Here is a 6,053-nt window from a genome sequence, read left to right as displayed (position 1 = left end):
TCAATGCTCGTGCCTGAGCGCTCTCTAAAGCACGAAGGCACGTTGCCCGCATGCTGGAAAGCACAGGTGAGTTGTACCTTATATAGCCCACAAACAATGCCTTGTATAACTGCAGAAGACTTTTCTCCGAAGGGCCCCATCTCATTCCTGCTATAACACAAAGAACATACACAGAACTGATTAGTTTGTTTCGCAGCACAGTCACATGCTTTGACCAGGACAGGTTGCGATCAATGACGACCCTTAAATAGCGGTGGTGCTTGACCACGGGAATCACTGCTCCGTGAGCAAAACTTGGGTACCGCGACATTGATTTCTTTGTAAATTCCAATGCAGCACATTTCGCTATTGAAAGTTCCAGGCCGTGATGACATAGGTACTTTGATGTTATTGATGTGCCTTGTTCTAGCCTTGCTCGCAGTTGTGGTCGCGTTGCTCCAGATGCCCATATGCATATGTCGTCCACATACGCACTGATTGTGACAATATCGGGAAGCTCAGCTTCAAGGCCAATGAGTGCTATGTTCAAAAAGCATGAAGCTCAGGACGGCGCCTTGCGGAACTCCACGGCTTACGAGGTGCCTGGCCATGTCACCGTCGAATGTCGACATAAAAATTGTACTTCCTCTCAGATAGCTCCCTATCCATGCGTGTAGTCTGCCACCTACGCCGATGTCTTCAATTGCGTCAAGAATGGCCTCATTGTAGACGCTATCGTACGCGCCCTTTATACCTAAGAAAATGGCCCCTACCAATCTCCGACGTTGTCTTTCCTTTTCAACAGAAGAAACTACATCTACAACACCGTCTATAGATGATCGACCTCTACGGAAGTCATTCATAAAATCTCGTAAGCCGACATTATTCTCTAGCAGCCATTCCAATCTTGCCAGCACCATGCATTCCATCACCTTACCGATGCAACTGGCTAGGACAATGGGTCTATAAGTAGACAACTCGTGTAAACACTTACCTGGTTTCACTAAGGCCACTATGCAGCTGCGCTTTGCGCTTCCAACTCTCTGGGACTGTCGCTGTTGCCCACGTAGAGTTGTAGAACGACAAGAGAGCCTGCCTTGCTTCCTGGCTGAGGTGATATAGAGCCGAATATGTAAGTCCGTCAGGCCCTAGTGCGGACGACCGTCGGGACACAGAAATCGCAGTGTCGAGTTCGTTCATTGTGAATGGTAAGTCGAGGCGATCGTCGCTGGATGGCGGTGAGGCTAAACACGAAGGTGATATTGATGAGGAGCACATACCTACGAGTAAGTGGCAGTAATCTTCTGCAACCTCTACTTCAGGTCGACCTTGCTTTAGAGCCAAAGATCGGAATGGGAACAACTGTTGAGTGGGCGTTTGAAGGCTTCAGACAGTTTGCCATATTCGAGACAGGGGTTTTCTGGGATAAAGAGAGCTACAAAATACGCTCCACCGTTGCCTATCGAGCTTATCGAGGTGTCGCAATACATGTCGTTGTGCTTGGCGTGCTGTATATAGGTCAGATGGTGATTTCGTCCTCTTGTATTTTCTCTCTCCCTGGCGACGGATTGCACGAAAGTATTCATATTGTGCGTCAAGTTGTGATCTTTGTAGTGACACATACACAAGTTTCGTATGCGTTGTTAAGGCTGATGCAATTAGGCTTTCTATTTCAAATATACAGTGAATGTTCCCACACTGAGCATTTACAGAAGCTTGGAATCCTGGCCAGTCTACGCTTTCCCAGGCAGGGGAGTCGAACGACGGAATCCTTTTAGCTGTATATATGTAGGGAGATGGTCACTTCCATGTTTTTCAACGTCTACGAACCAACAGGTGGTAGGCAAAAGACTTCTGCTCACAAAACATACGCCTAAACAGCTGTTGTACGATACGCCACGGAGGTAAGTAGGTGAGCCATCGTTAATGGACATCAGGCCCTGATTGAACACAAAATTGGCAATGTCCGTACCGCGGGTGTTCATTGAGGCAGAACCCCACATGGGATGATGTGAATTAAAATCCCCAACTAATACATGTGGTCCAGGACAAGCTTGGAGCACAGACAAGAGATGGGAACAGTCCGCGTGGCTTCTAGGAGGAATGTATCCACCAATGATTGATATTGAACGTCACTCGTGTTTATAGATAGGCAAATATAGTCGTTAGAAGCATGAGGAGCCATGGCATGCCTCACGTACGTTAAATCTTGATGTACGAATTTCATTACTTTGCTCGCATTTCGATCATCACGTGACCACAAAGTGAAGTATCCGGAAATACGAAACGATGACATCATATTCGGCTCACATATTACAACCAACGGAAATTTGTCCCTAAACATCCGTTGTCGAAAGTCAGACCATCGGCTTCGCAAACTTCGTGCGTTCCACTACATTTTAGCAGAGGTGCGCACACGCTCATCGAAGAAATTCGCCATATTGTTTATGGAAGGGTCAGCAGTAGCTGTTTCAGCACGTTGAGAATCTGCACTGCTGTTTTCGCTCCTGGTGTGTGTAGCTCGTTGAGAATTACACGAATAGATTTTAGTAGATGCTTCAGCATAGTTTGGCTCTTCTCAGTGTCTTGCCTATCATTTTCCGCCCTCTTTGAAGTTACAGCCCATGATGTGGTCTTTATTATTGCTCCGGTCGGTAGCGAAGGCCACTCAGTATCTGAAGCATCGGCGTACAACGCGGGCGTTGGTCCATTTTCTGCATCCCTGGGACGTGGTGCGTACAACATGGGTGTAACGGCCTGATAATGCGCACGTGTATGTTCATCTGTTGCTGATGGTGATGCATCACTTCTATGCCCACTATGCTTTCGCTGGTGCCTACGCTTTGGACGACGTCCTTGTCGGCGGATGGACGTGACTGCCTCTCTGTGTGTCGAGTTGTCTCTGACCATCTTCCACCGGACGCGCATTTCTTCTTTGATCTTCGGGCACTACTTCGACGTTGCTTCATGTGCACCAGAGTAGTTTGGGCATTTCAATGGAACAGCAGTATCGCAGTTTTCCACCTTATGAGACCCGCCGCACCGCTGGCAAGTTGTCTCACTTTTGCACACTGCGCTGACGTGTCGCAACTTGCAGCACTTGTGACACTGCAAAGGCCGTGGCACGCAAGGGCGCACGGGATGTCTCACGTATCTAACCTTCACGCTAGGGGGCAGAGTCTCAGAATCAAATACTAGTTTGATGCAGTGAGACTGCCCGAAGCGGCGTATGGTCACGATTCTGACTGTCGACGTCACAAGATTCTGCAGGTCAGCGTTTGTGATGTCAGCGTCGACGTCATTCATCACGCCAGTCGTTTTTTCTTTCCCTTGAGCGAAAAACGCGCGAACTGAAATACTTACGAGCTGCGTGACGGCCTTCAGTCTGTCAAGAATGGTTTTGTTTGTCACATCAACTTACAATGTTTTTCCTGCTATTTATGCGAATTTCACTCACTTGAACAGGTGCTACTCGCTTGAAATAATTAGTCAATGACTGCCTGTTTACTGAGTTCAGGTTGTCTGATGCAGACATGGGTACATACGAGATGGTGAAACATCGCTTGCCTTTGTCTAGCGCCGGTTGTGGCTCCGCCGTTGATGACGTCCTGCGAAGCTTCCTTTTCAACCGGCGGGTATGGAATGTCCTGAAGTCGGCTTCCGATTCCGTCTCTTCCACTGTTGAGCTCTCGGTAGAATCATCACAAAGAGCAGATGCGCCAACGCGGTCACCCACATTCGGTCCATCCTTATGCAAACGGCTAGGGCCCGCTGTCTCGTTGGATGGATGGTCCCCCATCCCGGGGGGTGACGTCTTCCGTTCCGCTTGTTCAGAGAAAGTCAGGAATTCTGACAGTTTAAGAAAAAACGATAGTTGTTCAAGGAAGAATTATCCTGTACTACACAGAGTTGAAATGTGATGTTCGAAAAAAAACATGTTATTGCTAGTACCGCTCTGTTCTGTCATTGTATTCTTTCCTTGTGGCAGTATTTCACCTCGTGCTATAAAATACCCTCTCTTAAGCATCACCAACAAGCCCACACTGTAATAGACAGAGTTGAACTGTGGGCGTGTTCGTGATGCATATGAGAGGGTATTTAATAGCACGTAATGAAATACTGCCACAAGGAAAAAATACAGCGACAGAACAGCGCGCTACTAGCAATAACATGTTTTTTTTTTCGGACATCAAGCTGCTTTTAAGGCATAATCCTCAGGCAGCCAGATAGGCACGTGGATTCACTCAGATGACTGCGCGACACTGTCGTCTACATAAGCGAAAAAGAAAGCCACCATCACAGAATAAACCATGTATTGGCATGTAAGAAAGAACCCCAGCTTCTTGGGTGACAACGCAATTGAAGGCTTAAAGATGCAAACATCGCCAAGAGCATCAGTAAGTTTTGCTTCTATAATCAAACGAGTCTTCTCATTTTTATGTTACCGACAATTATTGTATTCTCGAACAAAAACTGGCAACCGCATGCACGAATCTGAAGAGCGAGAAAACCTTCCAGCGGCAGTTTATTCCATATTTGTAACTATTCTCTCTCAGTCACTCATTCACACACCTACTGGTTTGTCCGATATAATTTTTTCCCACACGATAACAGATTAACCTAAAGAGCAAACGATATGCACTCCAGAAGTTTGAGTGTATGCCTTTTTGTGCACAACGTCCTCACCCCGCAAGTTGAATATGCACAGTATAAAACTTGGTGCGCAATAACTGATGCATTGAACCTTTTCTCTTTCCTAGGTTTTTGCAAATATATTTTAAAACAAAACAAGGCTAATACTGAGCTTAAAGCTTCCTTTAGCTTGAACTCACACTGATATCACACCTGGGTGCCTACGGTGGCCTATAGAGCAGCATGGTTTTTACGAGCCCAATAAAACTGCTATTTGAAGTGGGCATGAGTATTATACTTCGAAATTGACACGTATAACCTTTACTGAAGATATAAAACTTGCAGCTTGCAGAATTGTTTTCTTTTGCCGACACCTTTATTATGAGTAGTTCGTAAAAAGGAGAAGCAATTTTTATGTGCTTTGAAATGTAAAACTTTATTGTAGCGAGAACAAAAACCTGCCATATTATCGTTCTTCCCACCACCACCACCAACATACTTCTGCGAGTGAAAAGTGTGTGAAACATCCATCAAAACGTTGCAGAGGGGATTGGTGCCATGGAAATATAGAACCAATCGCTGCAAACCAAGCATCATTTGCTACGTAAGAGTTCTGCAGACAGCAGAGTCTAGTACTTCATGCATGGTCGCAGCACGCAGCTTTATAGCACTAAACAAAAGGGCTGTGATAACGGTGAAAGAAATTGAAAGGAGAGAGCCTTATTTCACCCTAATGAAGGCCACTATGACGGCCCAACACGTGATCAAAATAACAGAGCGTGTGGTAGGTTTTAGTACTCTCGACAACATTGCGCGTTTTAACCAAACCTCCTGTGTAAGCCGGCCGGTCTGCAATGACCAAGCGTTTTTCTAATGAAAACTACCGGGTGCCACACTCTGAAGTCTCGGCAAGTCTCATTGCTTGCATCAATATGGACGCACAAGTTCACGTGTTGGGCAGACACTGCCACTGAAAAACGGCTTGGCTCGTAAAGGCTGGCAGTGTGACGCATGTTCCCTCTTTTCTTTTTAGGGGCGAAGCTCCTTATAGCGGCACTCGTTCGTCCCTCGTAGTCGTAGTAGTAGTGTATAACCAGTCTTACATTTTGACCTCCAAGGTGGTGCCGGTGGGAGATTTCTTCTGTGCGTTGTTGAACAATAAAAAATTGCAGCGTGTGCGTTAGCTAAAAGCCGAATTCTCCTGTCTCTCATTCCCACTTAGCAGCCATTGGCATGTACAATGATCACTATCTGGCAAGAAAGGGTTGCTACGTTATACTCGCTGGGCGTAACCTCCTTGGTTTTAGAAAGTTTTAGCGAGCGTTGGGCCACAGTGCCATGAATACTGTGAACTAGTATATACCATGAACTCGAAGTGGTTAAAGGTGCGAAGTAGACACGAAGCGCAAGCCATAAGAAATTGTGCGTGTGCCTCCTCTCGT

This window comes from Rhipicephalus microplus, chromosome 2 (assembly GCF_043290135.1).
Source record: "Rhipicephalus microplus isolate Deutch F79 chromosome 2, USDA_Rmic, whole genome shotgun sequence".
Classification (NCBI taxonomy): domain Eukaryota; kingdom Metazoa; phylum Arthropoda; class Arachnida; order Ixodida; family Ixodidae; genus Rhipicephalus; species Rhipicephalus microplus.
The sequence above is the reverse complement of the archived record's forward strand: the minus strand, read 5'-3'. Positions refer to the sequence as shown.